The sequence below is a fragment of the Dryobates pubescens genome, chromosome 27, assembly GCF_014839835.1.
Source record: "Dryobates pubescens isolate bDryPub1 chromosome 27, bDryPub1.pri, whole genome shotgun sequence".
Taxonomy (NCBI): domain Eukaryota; kingdom Metazoa; phylum Chordata; class Aves; order Piciformes; family Picidae; genus Dryobates; species Dryobates pubescens.
The window spans coordinates 7657494-7678947 of NC_071638.1; positions in this window are offsets into that span (position 1 = coordinate 7657494).

Genomic DNA, 21454 nt, shown 5'->3' on the forward strand with positions numbered 1-21454 from the left:
ATTTCAGTGCTAATAACGATGAGGACATGATGCTGTGTTCCCAACAGCCACACAGCCAGAAGTCTGTGGGAGTCAGGCATTCACAAGGCATGACACATCATGCCTGTCTTAGTGTCTGAGCAAAGACAGGGAACATCATTTAAGCTCAAAGACTATCTTAGTGTATAGGCAGTCAGGAACAAATGTGCTATCTAGTAGTAGCCCTGGAAAATTGCATGCAGACTTTCTAGCTCTGTGGCTGTGGTAGTAAGCATACATGATTATTCTGCTGTATTGAAAACAAAATGGCAGGCTGGCAGGGTGGTGAGAGAGATTTCACTTGACTCTTTTCTGAGCTTGGTGATCTGCAGTGAAGAAATGGCTGCTGAAGTTTCATTCCTTCTAGCACTTGTGCTTCATTCCCTTCCTTTCCAGCTCAAAAGCCTGCTCATCCCTGTGGTGGGTTGAAACTACCCTCTCCCTCCACCTCACCTCCCCCTCCACCCCCCCACCCCCCCACCAGGTTGGAGAATTCCCCCCAAAATAAATCACCAGACCAGCTCAGCCAGCTCAGTTGGTTTGAAAGCAGAATGAAGCTATAGAATCATAGAATTGTTAGGGTTGAAAGGGACCTCGAGGATCTTCCAGTTCCAACCCCCCTGCCATGGGCAGGGACACCTCACACTGCATCAGGTTGCTCAGAGCCACATCCAGCCTGGCCTTCAAAACCTCCAGGGATGAGGCTTCCACCACCTGCCTGGGCAACCTAAACATTGGGCAGAAAGATATTTGCAAAGCAAGCAAGCTCTACAGATAGAAAATGCAACAAATACGTACAAAATATATTTACAGGTACTTACAGTCCAGAAAAACACAAATATCCCCTTGCACAACATCATCGCCCTTGAATGGTCCAGGGGGATTGTTCACAACCTCCTCCCATCCCTCCTCATTTCCTGGTACCTCACACAGCAGTCAAAACAGAGATTATCCAGGCAAGGCAATGGAAGAGAGAGAGAGAGAGAGAAGTTGCAAGCAGAAGTGACAGAAGGAGAAAAAGAAAGAACTCTCTGTGCAACCAAGTATAAACTATGCAATGAAGGAATAGAATGATACAGATCTATCAGCTGTTATTCTATGTCCAATGGTAATTCATTTACCTTTTTTTTCACTAAAAAATCTTTGCAGTTAGGAACTAGGCTCAAATTCCATCTTCCAACTGTAGCAATACAGAGAGAGGTCTCCAGTTCTTTCAGCAAACTGCATTCTCAAGGGAATGGATAGTTTCTGACCACTCATGGTGGATCATTTACACCAAAGGAATCTGTGAAACTTGAGGGATGACATGCATGTCCTGAATGGACAGGGAAAGAGCTCAGGAGCTGTGTGATGAGTGCTTGGAGGGCTTAGCCAGATGCTAGCCACTAACTTCATGAAACAGAGATCTTTGTACTTATTATTCTTGCTATTATATCTTCCACAGCTGTTTCCCAGGAAGAAGGTGTCCTATTGTGAGGGGGGGGTAAAAAATGAAGAAACATACAGAGCCAAAAGAAATTTTATTCTACACCTGTCAATACTCTGTTTTTCTTTTTAATGTGCATTAGTGCATCAAAAAATAACTTTAAAGAGTGTCTACCGTTCAGACATTGCCATCAGGAAGCCTGTGATGTGCAAGTGAAGAACTCGACTCTGTTACATCCTTCATACTCATTGGTTTTAACACAGACTTGGACTGAAGCAGCACTGGGGAAAGGATATGGATAAAAAAGCAAGCCCAGAAATGATGCAGTGTTCATCTTTGCCATTTTTTCCCCTCTGTATACTGTGACTTCAAGGTAAACCTCAAGATTAGGAAGCAGTATGAGCCATAAGAGCTAGGTCTTGAAAGTAGAAGACTCCGGCTTGCTCCGTAAAGGAGAAAGCTTGGGCTAAAGCCAGTGAAACCAAAATATTCTCAGGCCTGTCCTTGCAAGTTTTGTGACATAAAGAACAGATAATACCATCTCAGTCACTGAACTGAGGCAAATTCAGGAGCAACAGCAGTTGCAGCTCATCAAAAGCAGCCGCCAGGGCTCTAGCTTTGGACCCAAGGTGGCATCAGTTCTCTTTTGTATGGCATCCTTTTAATGTGACCAAGCATCACAGCTACTGCAACTGGATGTACAAGACAGGAAGTCAGGCAAATCACAAGGGCAAAATCAGCAGCAGGTAAATCTTGGTGGCATTTTAATTTGTTTATCAGGCGGAGTTTACAACTAAACTAAGAGGGATTGAACTGTGACTGACACAGTGAAATTATTCACTGGCCTTGTGTTGCAGAAGATCAAAGGAACCTATTTTTAACAAGGATTCTCTGCCTTTGTCCTTCATTATCATTTTATTTCTATGTTTCCTTTGTTTTGGCCTTTTCTACCCTCAAGTTTTTAATTTTGAGAGTAGTTTGTGTGCCTGAAGACAGAAGAATTGGCTTTTGCTTAGCGAGATGGGAGAAGACAGGTAATTAGTGATAGAACAAGAAGAAATGGCCTCAAGCTGTGGCTGGGTGAGTTTGGACTGGACATAAGGAGAAAAAATGGCTGGCAAAGAGTGGTCAGGCACTGGAATGTGCTGCCCAGGGAGGTGCTGGAGTCACCAACCCTGAATGTGTTTAAAGGTGGTTTGGATGTGGTGCTTGGGGCTATGGTTTAGGGGTGAGAGTAGGGTTCTGGGTTGGACTTGGTGATCCTGGGTTGGATCTTGGTGAGGGTCTCTGCCAACCTGAATGTTTCTGTGATTGTGTGTGTTGTACTTTTAGGCTATGCCTTTAAATTTTTTTCACAGATCTTGAACAGAAAAGTAGCAAAATGTAAATAAATCTCTACTGGAATATAAAGATAATTCTAAACAATCCCTTTGGAGAGCTATCTACCATTGATACAACCATTGGTTGTACCAAAACAATTTCATTGCTCTTCTTTGCTTCTTCGCTTTGGAGAGATACTGACTTGCTTCTGCTTGACCTTGGCTGCATTGTTTTGGTATTAACATCCCTCTGCTCTTTTCTCCCTTCTTTTGTACAGGGGGGTAGGGGTAGCAGGAAAGCAGAAGCTAGTAGCTCCCCCTGGTCTTTGTCCAGGGGAATTCTTGTGCTGTTTGTTAATTGCAAGTCCCTGTAAATATTGTAAACACTGGATATTTGGTACATATTCATTGCATTCCACTGTAGATTGTAGTTCTGCCTGTAAATACAGCTTCCATTTGCTTCCAACTGGTCTGGTCTGGCAAAGTTAATGTTGGAGGGGGGTGAAATTTCAACCCACCACACTGTGATTCTGGGAAATGGACTTCCTGTTGTATGTTTGAGGAAAGGTTTCTGAAACTTCTCTTAGCAAATGAAATGCCTGCTGTTGGTGAGGTGCTTTCCCACTCGACTGGGAATCTGAGGGCTGGTATGTTAGGCTGAAAATGAAAAACTTGGGATCCTCTTTTAGGGCACTGTCATCCTACCCTGGATTTTTTTTTTACCCCTGATTTACCCAGTGAAGTTTCCACAGCGTACAGACCAGGTAATGCTGTATTCAGAAGGCACATCCTTAGTCAGGAAGCCAAGCCTGCATCAGGAGAACGTGAAAGACATGAAAGCACAGTCAGAAAGCTCAGTCCCAAAAGTGAGAATTGGCCTTCATTAAAGCGACTCGATGCTGGAACAACTGTTTTAACTGTACACAACTAACAAGAGCATCATATGAAGTCAGCCTTTGAAGGTGTTAGATTGTGAATTATAGTGAGGGAGTGGAGAACAGCTGCTGGGGCCTTTGTTTTGGTTTTAATTCTGGGTAAAATCAAAAGCTATACCAAATAACCTGTTAATCCACTGACTGATGTTTGTCTGAGGGTGTCATTTGATGTCGTTGTTTCCTTGGGTTTGATCTGTACATATCTGCTTCTAAACTGCTTAGTCAGAGATGGTCTTTTAATCTGCATTTGTGAAGCAGCTGACACACAGAACTCCTGCTCTGTGGCCCAGGCTCCTGGACACCATGGCTGCATAAATGAGATTGAAAATAGAAATACTCTTTTACAAGGGATTTCAAGTGTAGTCAAACCAGCCTGCACATGCTTTGCACAAGTGGCAGCTGTGTAGTGTAAGGACAGGTCTGAGTCAGTGACAGTCTGTTCCCCTGTAGATGGTGCCCCTAGTTCAGGGATTCTCTTTTGGGTTGACAATGCAGCATCCCTAATCTTCCTTGCCACCTTGAACGTAGTTTTTCACTAAAGTAGTGCCCAGGGTGGTGGTACTCCATAAAAACATCATTTTCAGTGTGAGTAGGACAGGCTGGGCTGAGTCCTGCTTTTATTTTTCAGGCAGAAGCTGCTATGTCAAATGACAAACTACTTGAACCATTACAAAATCACAGAATCTGTCTGGTTGGAAGAGACCTCAAAGATCATTCAGTCCAACTTTCGATCCAGTACTGAAGGGTCAACACCAAACCATATCTCTTAAGTGCCAGGTCCACACTCCCCCTTGGACACCTCCAGCCAGGGATGGTGACTCCACCACTGCCCTGGCCAGACCATTCTAAAGTTTGATAACCCTTTCAGTGAAGAAACATTTCCTAAGATCCAGCCTGAACATCCCCTGCTGCAGCTTATCACCATTTCCTCTGGTCCTGTTACTTGGCACCAAGAAGAGGCTGCACCCTCCTGGCTCCAACCTCCCTTCAGGGAGCCGTAGAGAGCAATGAGGTCTCCCCTCAGCCTCCACTTCTCCAGACTGAACACCCTCCCACTCCCTCAGATGCTCCTCATAGGTCATGTGCTCCAGGCCCTTCACCAGCCTCACTGCTCTTCTCTGGACACACTCCAGCACCTCAATGTCCTTCCTATAGTGAAGGCACCAGAAATTAACATGATACTTGAGGAGCGGCCTCACCAGAGCTGAGCACAGGGGGATGATCACCTCAATGTTCCTGCTTGCCACTGTTTCTAATACAAGCCAGGATGCCATTGGCTTTCTTGGTCACCTGGGCACACTGCTGACCATATCCAGTCAACTGTCAATCAATACCCCCAGGTCCCTAGAGTAGCTAGATCTTGTCAGTCTCCAATCTCACCTTATGGTGGTATGCATTATGGATCTCCTCAGGTAAAATTTCTGATCACTGGTGAGGATATACATCATATGGAGGACTGTCATAAAGAGGATGGGAAGTGGGATTTCTAATTTAGGTTTGTGCAGCTGACCTTCACAAAGCATAAGGAGGAGCAGTGTAGTGACAGTTGGTGTTACCTCTGAGAATTGGGTAGAGGCTTAAACAAGGTCTTTACAAATGAATGCACAGGATTGCTACAGTGTGCATAAGGGAATAAATTCCACTGTCTCCAGTACAAAACAGGGATACTTCCATTTGGAGAGACTTGAATGAATTCACAGAATCACAGAACTTTGGAGGTTGGAAGGGACCTCCAGAGATCACCAAGTCCACCCCCCCCTGCCAAAGCAGGATCACTCAAGGCACGCTCCTCACCCAGGGCAGTCCACATCCAGGTGGGTTTGGAAAGTCCAGAGAAGGAGACTCCACCACCTCCCTGGGCAGCCTGTTCCAGTGCTCTGTCACCCTCACTGTAAAGAAGTTTCTCCTCATGTTGAGGTGAAACCTCCTATGTTCAAGTCTATATCCATTGTTCCTTCTCTTATTACTGTGTGCCATCCAAAAGAGCTTGGCCCTCCACTTGATACCCACCCCTCATGTTGAGGTGGAACCTCCTGTGCTGTAGTTTATATCCATTGCCCCATGTCCTACCACAGGGTGCAAGTGAGCAGAGGTTGTCCATTCCTTCTTGACCCCCAGCCCTCAGATATTTATAAATGTTAGATCTCCTCTTAGTCTTCTCTTCTCCAGACTAAGCCCCAGGGCTCTCAGCCTCTCCTCACCAGGAAGTGCTTCAGTTCCTCCCTTGGACTCTCTCCAGCAGATCCCTGTCCCTCTTGAACTGGGGAGCCCAGAACTGGATGCAGTATTCCAGGTGAGGTCTCACTAGGGCAGAGTAGAGGGGGAGGAGAACCTTCCCGGGTTGCTGGACACACTCCTCTTAATGCACCCCAGGATCCCACTGGCCCTCTTGGCCACAAGGGCACATTGCTGTCCCATGCAGAACTTGTCCACCAGGACACCACAAAACCTCCAGCATGCAGCAGAAACACAACAAAGATCCTCCAGAAAGCCAGCACAGCCATGAAGCATGAAAAGTTCTGCCATCTAATTACCCAGAGCAGGGAACATCCATGAGGGGGAAAAAAATGGGATAGATTTTTTAGGGTAAAAAAAACAACCAACAAACCACAGTATCACAGTATCAGCAAGGTTGGAAGAGACCTCAAAGATCATTGAGTCCAACCTGTCACCACAGACCTCATGACTAGACCATGGTACCAAGTGCCACATCCAATACCCTCTTGAAGACCTCCAGGGATGGTGACTCCACCACCTCCCTGGGCAGCACATTCCAATGGCTAACAACTCTCTCAGTGAAGAACTTTCTCCTCACCTCCAGCCTAAACTTGTGCTGGCACAGCTTGAGACTGTGTCCTCTTGTTCTGGTGCTCGTTGCTAGAGAGAAAAGACCAACCCCTTCCTTGCTACAGCCACCTTTCAGGTAGTTGTAGAGGGCAATGAGGTCTCCCCTGAGCCTCCTCTTCTCCAGGCTAAACAATCCCAGCTCTCTCAGCCTCTCCTCACAGGGCTATGCTCAAGGCCTCTCCCCAGCCTTGTTGCCCTTCTCTGGACACGTTCAAGTGTCTCAATATCCTTCTTAAACTGAGGGGCCCAGAACTGGACACAGGAGTCAAGGTGTGGCCTAACCAATGCAGAGTCCACGGGCACAATGACTTCTCTCCTCCTGCTGGCCACACTATTCCTAATGCAAGCCAGAATGCCATTGGCCTTGGCCACCTGGGCACACTGCTGACTCATGTTTAGTGGCTGTCAATCAGCACCCCCAGGTCTCTCTCTCTTTGGCAGCTCTCCAGCCACTCATCCCTCAGGCTGTAGCTCTGCATGGGGTTGCTGTGGCCAAAGTGCAGCACCCGGCACTTGGACTTGTTAAATGCCATGCTGTTGGACTCTGCCCATCTGTCAAGGTCCCTCTGCAGAGCCCTTTAGCCCTCTAACTGACCAACATCTGCTCCCAACTTGGTGTCATCTGCAAATTTGCTGATGACTGTCTCAATCCTCTCATCCAGATCATCAGTGAAGATATTAAAGCGGATGGGGCCCAGCACTGGTCCCTGGGGGTCGCCACTGGTGACTGGCCTCCAGCTGGATGTGGCACCATTCACCACCACGAACCAGTTAATGCATTTTGTAGTTCAGAAAATACTTTTGAATATCAGCAGCCTGATAAGTAATTCTCAAGGGAGTTTGTTTTCATTCAGCTCACACTGTTGTTTCCATTCTGAAGCACTGTGTGTGCTAGTGTTGATATTTTAAACAGCAAACCTTTATACTGCCAGGGTTATTATCATCATCTTTCTGCAGAAGTCACCATCTCATAATCCATAATAATCCAATAATTCCTTTTTTTTTTTTTCTTTTCCCAAAACATATTTACTTCTCTAAAAGAAGTGTAGAACTCTGCTGTTCAGACTACTGTAAACGCTTGCAAAACACATGGCTAAAATGAACTGGAAAGAAGATATCATTAATATCAGCAGGAGGAAACACGTGGTTTCCTTTTAATTTCAGTTGCTTCCCAGCTATGTTTCAGCCAGTTTCAAGACAGTGAACTAACTTCTGGCAATTCTGTCTGTCAGCAGCAACATTTTGTTTGCAAACTCTAAGGCTTGTTTAGTTTCCCATATTGCCTTTATTTTTTTTTTCTTCTTTATTTTTTTTTTCTCTAGCATATGCTATAGCCTGTAAATTACATGAGTACAAGAAGGGAATAGTCCTCTCTGCCTGAAATGCCTGAATGTTGTTCAGATGATAAGGTCAATGGTGATGAGAGCAGCCCTGAAGAAAAGGGCTTGGGGGTGCTGGTGGATGAGAAGCTCAACAGGAGCCACCAGTGTGCACTTGCAGCCCAGAAAGCCAACCAGAGCCTGGGCTGCCAGCAGGCCGAGGGAGGTGATTCTCACCCGCTACTCCACGCTGGTGAGACCCCACCTGGAGTACCACATCCAGCTCTGGAGCCTCTATTACAGGAAGGATCTGGAGGTGCTGGAACATGTCCAGAGAACGGCCACAAGGATGAGCAGAGGGCTGGAGCTGCTCTGTTATGGAGACAGACTGAGGGAGTTGAGGCTGTTCAGTCTGGAGAGGAGAAGGCTCCCAAGAGACCTAATTGTGGCCTTCCAGGAACTGAAAGGGACTACAAGAAAGCTGGGGAGGGACTTTTGAGGGTGTCAGGGAGTGGTAGGACTGGGGGGAATGGGAAAAAAGTAGAAAATGGGTAGATTCAGACTGGATGACAGGAAGAAGTTCTTCCCTATGAGGGTGGTGAGACACTGGCACAGGTTGCCCAGGGAGGTAGTGGAAACCTCATCCCTGGAGGTTTTTAAAGCCAGGCTGGATGTGGCTGTGAGCAACCTGCTGTATTGTGAGCTGTCCCTGGTGATGGCAGAGGGGTTGGAACCAGATGATCCTTGAGACCTTTGTTAGTTTTTATAGACTTAAGGGAAAGAAGAAAATAAATCTTACCCAGTGAACCTAATTTTCTGCACAGTTAAACAGGTGTAAATCTCTAGTATGATCTGCACAATTTCTACAACCGCTAGCTTCTGTAAATCACAGAATCACAGAATTATTGAGGCTGGAAAAGGTCTCTGAGATCATCCAGTCCAGCCTATGAGCCACCACCACCACATCAGCTAAACCCTGCCACCAAGTGCCACAGCCAAGCTGTTCTCAAAGACCTCCAGCGATGGCGACTCCACCACCTCCCTGGGCAGTCCATCCCAGTGCCTAACCAGCCTTTCTCTAAGATCTGGAAAGATCTTCCAGTGTTTTCCAACCCAGAGATTCTAGGAGTTTCTGTCCATCTTGTTGATTCCATCTTGTTTTGTGAGAAATGATCTGGACAATCACAATTCAGCCTTGATTCCACAAGAGTCAGAACCGATCCTTTTTTCATAGGGACAGAGCTAAAGTGTGCAGCCAGAATTATGGCTGATGAAGAAATCACACTATCACAGTATCACAGTATAACCAAGGTTGGAAGAGACCCCAAGGATCAGCGAGTCCAACCTGTCACCACAGACCTCATGCCTAAACCATGGCACCAAGTGCCACATCCAACCTCCTCTTGAACACCTCCAGGGATGGTGACTCCACCACCTCCCTGGGCAGCACATTCCAGTGACGAACGACTCGCTCAGTGAAGAACTTTCTCCTTAGCTCGAGTCTAAACCTCCCCTGGCGCAGCTTGAGACTGTGTCCCCTTGTTCTGTTGCTGGTTGCCTCGGAGAAGAGACCAACCCCTTCCTGTCTACAACCACCTTTCAGGTAGTTGTAGACAGCAATGAGGTCTCCCCTGAGCCTCCTCTTCTCCAGGCTAAACAACCCCAGCTCCCTCAGCCTCTCCTCACAGGGCTGTGCTCAAGGCCTCTCCCCAGCCTCGTTGCCCTTCTCTGGACACGTTCAAGTGTCTCGATGTCCTTCTTAAACTGAGGGGCCCAGAACTGGACACAGGACTCAAGGTGTGGCCTAACCAATGCAGAGAATAAAGGCACAATGACCTCCTTGCTCCTGCTGGCCACACTATTCCTAATGCAGGCCAGGATGCCATTGGCCTTCTTGGCCACCTGGGCACACTGCTGGCTCATGTTTAGGCAGGTGTCAATCAGCACCCCCAGGTCCCTCTCTGTTTGGCAGCTCTCCAGCCACTCTGACCCCAGCCTGTAGCTCTGCATGGGGTTGCCATGACCAAAGTGCAGCACCTGGCACTTGGATTTGTTGAATGCCATGCCATTAGACTCTGCCCATCTGTCCAGTCGGTCGAGGTCCCTCTGCAGAGCCTTTCTACCCTCTAACTGACTAACATCTGTTCCCAACTTGGTGTCATCTGCAAACTTGCTGATGACTGACTCAACCCCCTCATCCGGATCATCAATGAAGATGTTAAAGAGGATGGGGCCCAGCACTGATCCCTGGGGGACACCACTAGTGACTGGCTGCCAGCTGGCTGTGGCACCAGTCACCACCACTCTCTGGGCTTGGCCCTCCAGCCAGTTCCTAACCCAGCACAGAGTGTTGCTGTCCAAACCACGAGCTGACAGCTTAGCCAGGAGTTCACTGTGGGGGACGGTGTCAAAGGCCTTGCTGAAGTCCAGGTAGACCACATCCACAGGCCTCCCCACATCCACCAGACGGGTCACCTGATCATAGAAGGAGATCAGGTTGGAGAGGCAGGACCTGCCCTTCCTAAATCCATGTTGGCTGGACCTGAGCCCTTGGCCATCCTTAAGGTGCGCAGTTATTGCCGCCAGGATAATCTGCTCCATCACTTTCCCTGGCACTGAGGTCAGGCTGACTGGCCTGGAGGTTCCAGGTTCCTCCATCCGACCCTTCTTGTGGATGGGGACCACACTAAGAGATTGTACCCTGCTCAGAAATGGAAAACTCACTTCAGTCATTGGTTTACTTTAAATTCTTGTCTATGGGCAGAAGCTGGTAGTCAGAAATATTATTTAAGGACTTGAAGAAAAAAAACCCAAACAATTAAAATGGAAAAAATGAAACCAGACTGAAAAAGGAGTTGAGGAGGGAGATAATAAAGTATAAAGATCCTCCTCACTAGAAGCTCATCCTTGCCCAAGCTCGAATCAGAGCTTGCTGTCTTAAGCTCAGTAATTTGATCCTAGGGAAATGTTCAGCCCAGAGGAGGGCTCGGTACTAATTCATTTAAAGGTGTTGGCCAATATCTTCTTGTCCTTAAGTATGGATTTTCAAAGAAATGGTGGTTTCATATGGAATACTCAATTAAAAATGTTCTTTCTATGGATGAGAGCCTGGATTAAGTTATTCTGAGACTTAGAGTGGACTCCTTCATACCTTAAATGTCTTTCTTCTGTTGGAATCTGTGGCCCATGCTTTCCCCACTAGAATCAGAGAAAATCCTCCTCATCATTATTCCTTCCTAAATACAGAGGAATCTGCAGAATAGCTCTTGGAATTTATTAGAGCAACAGTCATTCCTCTTAAGTTTAAAAAAGCCAGTCCAATCATAAGGTGGGGTTTCATATTATTCATTATCTCTTCAGCTGGGCTTTTCCTCTGAAAGTTATGGAGCTTCATCTCTGACTAAATTGATTTTTTGTTTTTTCCAGGAGAATGTTCATGCCATTTTTGTCTCACAGGGTTCATAAAAATGCCCATGTCTGACTTTTTCCATAAGATTTATGTTTACTTTGGCTTCTCTTGTACTCTAAAGAGAATCATAGAATTGTCAGGGTTGGAAGGGACCTCAAGGGTCGTAGAATCATCACAGAATCAACCAGGTTGGTAAAGACCTCAGAGATCATCAAGTCCAACTTATTACCTAATACCTCATGACTACTAAGCCATGGCTTCAAGTGCCACTTCCAATCCTTTCTTGAACACCTCCAGGGACAGTGACTCCACCACCTCCCTGGTGTGGTGGTTTAACACCCTTTCTGAGGGGAGGGCTTGTGAGTGCTTTGCCCTCCCTGCAGGGCGTTTTCCCCCTGGGAAACTGAGTCTGTTCCACTCCCCCCTCCCTGCCCAGCTAGGGTATAAAAGGGAAGCGACTGGGGTCATTGGCTCTCCTTTTGGCTCCTGCCTCCCCTGGATGAGAGCTACTGCAGCTGCCACATGGTCGGGCCTGATCCTTCTCCCTGCTGCCTACACTCCTCTTCAGAGAAAAGCCTGGTTTTGTAGCCTTCCTATTTGTCCCCCTCCCATCTATCCTTGTTCCTTGCCCTTGTGAACCTTACCTGTTATTGATATATACCTTTTTTGTTTTGTTTTTTGTTTAAAGAAAAACTCTTTACCTCTCTACTTCCAAGCCACCTCCACATTATTGTTTGGTGGATTTGCTCTTTTCCCCTTTTTTCCTTCTCTGTTGGGTGGGAGGAGGGGGGAGCAGGGGAGAGATTCTCAGCCTTGCCCCCATCTGAGCTCTTAACTCCCAGTTAAGGCTTAAATCATCACACCTGGGCAGCACATTCCAATGACAAATTACTCTCTCGGTGAAGAACTTTCTCCTCATCTCCAGCCTAAACCTCCCCTGGTGCAGCTTGAGACTGTGTCCTCTTGTTCTGGTGCTGGTTGCCTGGGAGAAGAGACCAACCCCCACCTGGCTGCAACATCCTTTCAGGCAGTTGTAGAGTTCCAACCCCTCTACCATGGACAGGGACACCTCACACTAGATCAGGTTGCTCACAGCCACATCCAGCCTGGCCTTCAAAACCACCAGGCATGAGGCTTCCACCACCTCCCTGGGCAACCTGTTCCTGTGTCTCACCACCCTCATGGGGAAGAACTTCCTAACATCCAGTCTGACTCTACCCATTTGCTATTTGTTTCCTGTGGTCACTTCTTTAAAAACCTTGACAGTTTTCTCTGAGAAGAGGAAAAAAAATACAAAGGTGATTTGCTGAAGTTATTTACAGTTTAATTGCCAGTTTAATTACAACCTAATGTCTCATTTACTGTGACACACTCTGCTCTGCAGGCTGAGCTGCAATAGATTACAGGCGTTGCAATGGCAATCGATTCACCTGGATCTAGGCAGCCTCACACTGTTGGCAGCAGAGGTGCCCTCAGAAAGCTCACTGACCCTCCAGTGCTGATTAGAAGATGAAAAATGTTCTCACCAAAGGTGTTCTGAGTATTTTACTTGGGTTTACACTCCAAGGTTTTGTCACTCACTCACAGTCCGCTTTCTGTCCTGTCTGTATGTTGCTGGACACATTCAGGGGTTACCCTGGAAAAAGCATTTCATGGTATGAGTACAGACACTAGCTGATGGTTTTGTCATGTTTTGACTCTCTCCACTAGGCATGTTCTAGAGGGACAGGGATCTGCTGGAGAGAGTCCAATGGAGGGCTACAAGGATGATGAAGAGCACTGCCTGATGAGGAGAGGCTGAGAGCTCAGGGGCTGTTTAGTCTGGAGAGGAGAAGACTGAGAGGGGATCTAATAAATGTTTATAAATATCTGAGGGCTGGGGGTCAAGAGGGAGGGCACAGGCTCTGCTCACTTGCACCCTGTGATAGGCAAAGGGGCAATGGATAGAAACTCCAGCACAGGAGGTTCCACCTCAACATGAGGAGGAACTTCTTCACGGGGAGGCTCACAGAGCACTGGAACAGGCTGCCCAGAGAGATTGTGGAGTCTCCTTCTCTGGAAATACTCAAGACCCATCTGGATGTGTTCCTGTGTGACCTGCACGAGATTCTGGGGTCCTGCTCTGGCAGGGGGGTTTGACTCAATGATCTCCAGAGGTCCCTTCCAATCCCTAACATCCTGTGAGCCTGTGGTGCTGTGATGTTATCATACCATGTCTAGCCAGTCCTCCAACAATCTGCTTACCTGTATTGAAGGACATCTAACCCTCACTGTCATACTACAAAGAGCTGTATTTGTAGTATACAGAAGATCCCTTTGAGGATCTGGTCCTATTTCTGGTGCTGATTAGAGAGCTGTATGCGAATGAAAAAGAAAATCATTTGATGCATCCAGGTGCTAAATTTTGTAGCCATGAAGGTTTGCTGCTAATGACATCTAGTCGTGGATTTATAAAACAGCTTTGGTTGGGAGAGATCTTTAGGGGTCACCTGGCCAAAAACACATGCTGAAAGCAGATCCAGACAGAGCAGGTTTCTCAAGGCCTTTGTTCAGTCAAGTTCTGGGTGTCTTGAAGGAGGATGGTTCCATAACCATCTGTATAGCCCTCTACAGGGCTCACTTTAGGGTCTTCCATATACTGCAGTGCCCAAAACTGAAATAATGCTCCAGATGTGGTCATACAAATACTAAATAGAAAGGAAAGGTTTCTTCTCTGGACCTCCTGGCTTTTCTCTTGCTGATGCAGCCAAGGGTGGAGTTGGCTTTCTTTGCTGCAGCCACACACTGCTGACTCATGTTCGTGGTTCAGTCACAGCTGTAAATTGAGGAACTGAAGGGTTGTCCATGTTCATGCCCATCATTGATCAGAACCAACCAAGAAAAGGGGCAGGCCATGAGTCAGCCTCTGAGAGGCCACAATCATCCCTCCTATTACAGAGCTGTATCTCCTAGGTGATACAAAAATCGTTTATGGCTCTGAAGAACCAGGGAAATGTCCAGTTTAAGACAGCCTGCTCTCACAAGCAAGTCCCCCCCACACACACAGACAGGAGGGAAAGTAACATAAAAAAAAAGCCCTGAGCTGAGGTAAGGAGTTCAATGAGATGATCTGATGTGCAATTACCTTAGCCTGTTTCACAGAGAAGCACAACAAAAGCAGAAGCAGCATCAGAAGCCAGCTGTAAAATAAGCCCCCCACTCCCCATGACCACAGCCAGCCCAGTGGAAAAGACCAGCACCCCAAAACTGGAAACTGGAAGCAGCAATTGGAAACAGGAAGCCTCTCATGTTTCAAACTGAACTACAAGCCCAATGATGCTTTGCTCCAGGCAGCACTTTTGTTTTAAAGCTGGCATGACAGCAGCATGGTATCAAATACTCACCAGTGGCACCGGTGGCCAGCAGGAGTGGGGAAGTCATTCTGCCCTGTACTCAGCACTGGTTAGGCCACACCTGGAGGACTGTGTCCAGCTCTGGGCCCCTCATGTTAAGAAAGATGTTGAGATGCTGGAATGTGTCCAGAGAAGAGCAACAAGGCTGGGGAAGGGTCTGGAGCACAGCCCTGTGAGGAGAGGCTGAGGGAGCTGGGGTTGCTTAGCCTGGAGAAGAGGAAGCTCAGGGGAGACCTCTCTAGAGTTACCTGAAGGGAGGTTGTAGGCAGGTGGGGGTTGGTCTCTTCTCCCAGGCAACCAGTGACAGAAGGAGAAGACACAGTCCCAAGCTGTGCCAGGGGAGATTTGGGCTGGATGTTAGGAAGAAATTCTTCACAGAGAGATTGGCCATTGGAATGTGCTGCCCAGGGAGGTGGTGGAGTCACCATCTCTGGAGGTGTGCAAAATGAGTCTGGATGAGGCACTCAGTGCCATGGTTCAGTTGATTAGATGGTGTTGGGTGACAGGTTGGACTTGATGATCTCTGAGGTCTTTTCCAACCTGGTTAATTCTGTGATTCTGTGTGAACTGGCTAAATCCATGACAGGAAAATGTGTAATGCTTGTAGCTAGAGGAGTACAGAGATTCTTCTGAAAGCATTCAGTCGTGGATGATATACAGAAGGTCTGTGTGCATCTCTGTGATCTTGACAGAATTATTCTCCTAACTCTAACTAATGATCCAGAATGACTAAGCTCAAAAGGGGTAATGACTTCCTCCTTAGATCTGGAGCTTCAGAGGAGTGTGCCAAGCACCAGGCAAATGTGATTATTCTAGTTCTGAAATTCACTGTCATCCTGAAAACTGCTTTCAGCTGTTCCAGGCCTGGAGAGAGCTGATGTTCCTCCAGCTGGAATTAATTCTGTTTGTTCAAAGTTGCCAGACAGCAAAGGGTAGGCTGGACTCAGAAGTAGCTATGACCCAGTCTATTCTGGTACAAAGTTAGGACTTACTTAGATTGTGTCCAGGTTTTCCTGTTGGAGGAGTGGAAATGAGTGACCTTTCACAGGCAGAGCAGACTTAGAGTACCAGTGATATGCTGTGGGCTTTAGCAAGCAGAGACCACCCCCCATAATTGGGACTCTTAAAACATATATTAGAAATTGGTATGGAGTGTCAATAAATGCAAAATAATGTTCTATAGTGATCTGTAATGACTAAGATTGTGTAGTGAGGAGAACCAAATGTAGCACACAGAATGACAGAATCACAGAACAGGAGAGGTTGGAAGGGACCTCCAGAGATCACCAAGTCCAACCCCCCTGCCAGAGCAGCATTACCCAGGGTAGTCTGTACAGGAATGAATGCAGGTGGGTTTTGAATGTGTCCACAGAAGGAGACTCCACAACCTCTCTGGGCAGCCTGTTCCAGGGCTCTGTCACCCTCACTGTAAAGAAGTTTCTCCTCATGTTGAGCTGAAACCTTCTATGTTCAAGTTTGTATCCATTGTTCCTTGGCTTTGAGGAGAGGCTGAGGGAGCTGGGATTGTTTAGCCTGGAGAAGAGGAGGCTCAGGGGAGACCTTATTGCTCTCTACAACTACCTGAAAGGTGGTTGTAGGCAGGTGGGGGCTGGTCTCTTCTCCCAGGCAACCAGCACCAGAACAAGAGGACACAGTCTCAAGCTGTACCAGGGGAAGTTTAGGCTGGAAGTGAGGAGCTAGTTCTTCACTGAGAGAGTCATTCATCATTGGAATGTGCTGCCCAGGGAGGTGGTGGAGTCATCGTCCCTGGAGGTTTTCAAGAGGAGATTGGATGTGGCACTTGGTGCCATGTTCTAGTCATGAGGTCTGTGGTGACAGGTTGGACTTGATGATCTTTGAGGTCTTTTCCAACCTTGGTGATACTGTGATACTGTGTGGCTTATTCCTGTGCACCACCCAAAAGAGCTTGGCCCCTTCCACTTGACACCCACCCCTCAGGTATTGATAGACACTGATCAGATCCCCTCTCAGCCTTCTCTTAAGACCAAACAGTCCCAGGGCTCTCAGTCTCTCTCTCATCCATGTGGCGCTCTGTTGGATTCTCTCCACAAGGCCTCTATCTCTCTTGAACTGGGAGACAGGGACCTGAAATTTCTAGCACATTGTGCTACATGGCAGCAATGTGGATGCAGCTGGCACACTGGAAAACAGTGTGCATCAAGGTGCCGCTTCTAAAGACAGTCCTGGTTTAGTCCACAAACCTCATTTACCAAGATGTATGTAGTAGTTGCATGCACCTCTTGTTGTAGGTCTAGATTTACACTTAGGCTTTTCCTGTAATGCTTGTCCAGCACCTTCTCCTCACTTTCTCTTTTTAACTTCTCATCATGCATCAGAAACTTCCTTTCCAAGCTGTCATGCACAGATTCATGCCAAGAGGGAGGGATGGCACCTCTGTGTTCTGCAGTGAAGTGTTATGATCTCTAAGCTGTCTGATATGCTTACCTCTACCACAGCAGTAAGAAAACTAGTATGATAGTAGTTAGTATAGTAGTGGTATAGTTCATAGAATCATAAAATCAATAAGGTTGGAAAAGATCTCACATCAAGTCCAACCAAGACCTCATGACTACCAAACCATGGCTTCAAGTGCCACGTCAAATCCCCTCTTGTAATTAGTACATAGAAGTAAAGTTCTGGAGCCCCTATTAAAAGAAGGATCCAGAGGTGATGGAAGGTGTCCAGAGAAGGGCCACAAGGATGAGCAGAGGGCTGGAGCACCTCTGCTATGGAGACAGACTGAGGGAGTTGGGGCTGTTCAGTCTGGAGAGGAGAAGCCTCCCAGGATACCTTGTTGTGACCTTACATTATCTGAAGGGGGCTACAAGAAGGCTGGGGAGGGACTTTTGAGGGTGTCAGGGAGTGATAGGACTGGGGGGAATGGAGCAAAACTAGAAATAGGGAGATTCAGACTGGATGACAGGAAGAAGTTCTTCCCTATGAGGTTGGTGAGAGACTGGCACAGGTTGCCCAGGGAGGTGGTGGAAGCCTCATCCCTGGAGGTTTTGAAGGCCAGGCTGGATGTGGCTGTGAGCAACCTGCTGTAGTGTGAGGCGTCCCTGGCCACCACACAGGGATTTGAACTAGGATGATCCTTCAGGTCCCTTAATACCCTGACTATTCTGTGATTCTAAAATAAAATAGCATATTTTGCAATATAAATATTGTGTGTAAAATAAACCAGCAAAGTAGCAGAGCTACTGTAGGAGCAATACTGTGGGATAAATTAAATACTAAGGCTAGTATAGAAGTAAAGACAGTAAGAGCTAGCTTATAGTAAAGCTAGTAGAGCAATAAAGACACACTGCTCTTGACATGGAGAACATAGTGTGAGTTTTAAGTTTGTTTTCCTATTGGGGTTTGTGCTGTCTGGAAAAAGATTTTTTTTTAAGAAAAAGCTCTTTCTGATACCATTCTTTTTAACTTCAAGGAATTGCTGGAGTCCCCTGAAGCACCCTGAAAATAGGGAAGAGTTTTTCACTTTGTAGAACTGCTAATGCAATTTCAGTAGCAGTTCCTTCTACAGGAAAAAAAGATGTCAAATTCATCCTCCCATAGATGATAGAAAATACAACAGAGTAAATCTGTCCCTTGAGATCACAGAATCACAGAATCACCAAGGTTGGAAGAGACCTCAAAGGGCATCAAGTCCAACCGATGTCGCCACAGAGCTCATGACTAAACCATGGCACCAAGTGCCACATCCAATCCCCTCTTGAACACCTCCAGGGATGGGGACTCCACCACCTCCCTGGGCAGCACATTCCAATGGTGAACGACTCTCTCAGTGAAGAACTTTCTCCTCACCTCTGGCCTAAACTTCCCCTGGCACAGCTTGAGACTGTGTCCTCTTGTTCTGGTGCTGCTTGCCTGGGAGAAGAGACCAACTCCCTCCTGGCTACAACCTCCCTTCAGGTAGTTGTAGACAGCAATGAGGTCTCCTCTGAGCCTCCTCTTCTCCAGGCTAAGCAACCCCAGCTCCTTCAGCCTCTCCTCAGAGGGCTGTGCTCCAGACCCCTTCCCAGCCTCATCGCCCTTCTCTGGACACATTCGAGAGTCTCAATGTCCTTCTTAAACTGAGGGGCCCAGAACTGGACACAGGACTCAAGGTGTGACCTAACCAGTGCTGAGTACAGGGGCTCCTGCTGGCCACACTGTTCCTGATGCAGGCCAGGATGCCATTGGCTGTCTTGGCCACCTGGACACACTGCTGGCTGATGTTCAGCTGGCTGTCCATCAGCACCCCCATGTCCCTTTCTGTTTGGCAGCTCTCCTGAGCCAGAGTGGGAGACCTGACTGAATTAGAATTCTCCTAATGAGCCACCGAGAGGTGACTAATATCATGATAAACATAATCTCTGCTGCTCTTGCTGGAACCATCATCACTATGTGAGATGGAATATTATTACAATTCATCATCAAGGTCTTCTGCCTCAGGATGCCATTTCTAAGGTGATTTTCTCATCAGGGTTTTTTTTTTCCCCTTTCTTTCTTTTTTGTTTTTCAGCTTGACTTTTTTATCCTTGCCATAATATTTATAATGTGCCACCCAGGCACTGTAATTAAACCTTTTCTTTGCTCTCTGCCTTCAGCCTCTACTGCATTGTATGATGTTGTAGTCCTAAAGTAGAAGACTGAGAATCCTCTAATGTAAACTTCTGGGAAGGTTTCCAGAAGTACATTCTGGTTTGAAACCCATAATAAATTGCACTGACATGCAATGCTGATAATGCTGTACCAAGATCTTTCCACAGATATCACAGGAAGCTGGGAGGTTTGTGACTTAGAATTTGTAAAAGGAAGCTCCTGCTGAAAGAATCACAGAATCACAGGAGGGTAGGGACATGAGGGACATCAAAACTCATCCAGTCCCACCCCCCTGCCAGAGCAGGCTCACTTAGACCAGATCACACAGGAACACATCCAGGCAGGTCTTGAGTATCTCCAGACAGGGAGACTCCACAATCTGCCTGGGCAGCCTCTTCCAGAGTTCTGTCACCCTCACAGGGAAATAATTCTTCCTCCTGTTTCCATGGAACTTCCTATGCCTCAGCTTCCACCATTGCCCCTTGTGCTGGCATTGGACATCAGCAGAGCCTGGCTGCATCCTCTGGGCACTCACCCTGCACATCTTGATCAACATCAATGAGGTCACCTCTCAGGCTCCTCCTCTCCAAGTTACAGAGCCCTCAGCTCCCTCAGTCTTGCCTCGTAAGGAAGATGTTCCACTCCCTTTAATCATTTTTGAGGCTCTGCACTGAACTCTTTCAAGCAGTTCCCTGAGGTCCTTTCTGAGCTGAGGGGCCCAAAACTGGACACAATACTCCAGATGCAGCCTCACCAGGGCAGAGTAGAGTGGGAGGAGAACCTCTCTTGCCCTACTAACTACAGCCCTTCTAATCCACCCCAGGATGCCACTGGCCTTCTTTGCCACAAGAGCACACTGCCCAGGGAGTCTGGAGTCTGAGGATGCTCAGGAGTAATTCCCTTTCCACTTCTTCACAAGTGAACCAATACCTATGTTCAACTGTTACATTGTTACTGTGTGCATTGTCATTTAAATGAAGGTCATTCTGATGTTTCCTGACTTTTGTTCTTCACAGTGTAAGACAGGTGTAGCTGTGGGAGGGCAGAGGGTTTGGTTGTGTTTGTTGGTTCGATTGTAAATTTCCATGTACAAGATATGGAAATGAGATTTCCATCCATTTCACTGCATCACTTTCAAGAACTCCCCGTTCTCTAAAGTTCTTCCTTCCTTTTCCCTGCCCTAACACGATGTATAATATTTAAATTGCCTTTGAACTGAACTCCTTGTACGTGACTCACTCTACACAGATTGCATTATTTATCCTAAATTTTCCACTCCTAAACTCCTCCAAAATCCCTTGCTTGCAAGATGACTGATAGGCTTGGGACATGTTCTTACTGTTTTCCATGTCTCAAATGTACTCTGGGCACAGTATTCACCGTGAGCCCTGTGTCCAGTTCTGGGCTCTTCAATTTAAGAAGGACCAGAGAAGGGCAATGAGGCTGGGGAAAGGCCTTGAGCACAAGCCCTATGAGGAGAGGCTGAGGGAGCTGGGATTGTTTAGCCTGGAGAAGAGGAGGCTCAGGGGAGACCTTTTTGCTCTCTACAATTACCTGAAGGGAGGTTGTAGCCAGGTGGGAGTTGGTCTCTTCTCCCAGGCAACCAGAAAAAGAGGACACAGTCTCAAGCTTCACCAGGGGAAGTTTAGGCTGGATGTTAGGAGGAAGTTCTTCACTGTCCCTGGAGGTGTTCAAAAAAGGATTGGATGTGGCACTGGGAGCCATGGTTTAGTTTTCAGGAGGTGTTAGGTATTAGGTAATAGGTTGGACTTGCTGATCTCTGAGGTGTTTTCTAACCTGGTTGATTCTGTGATGATTCTGATTCCCTTCTATGAAAGTAGGTTTAACAGAAACTGCACTCTTCCAATTAAAAGTGATTCAAGGATGTGAATGTGGTTTGATCCTTTGCTTTCCTAACTTCTCAGATTCAGACCTTTAAATGCCTTCATGGGCTTCTGGTTCCTTGCATATTTGCTTGATGGCATTGCCCCCAAAAGTGCTGGCCCTTCACTTGTGCCTGCTGCTTGAGCAGCCTCATTTAATGTCAACCTATGTGGCTACTCAGAGGCTGCCCAATCTCAGCTTCTTTTCTAGACATTGCCTTTCTTCTTCCCTTTTTTTTTTTTTGTTTAATATATTGCCTTAACAAATACCATTAACCTATCATTCACCTTTAAACCT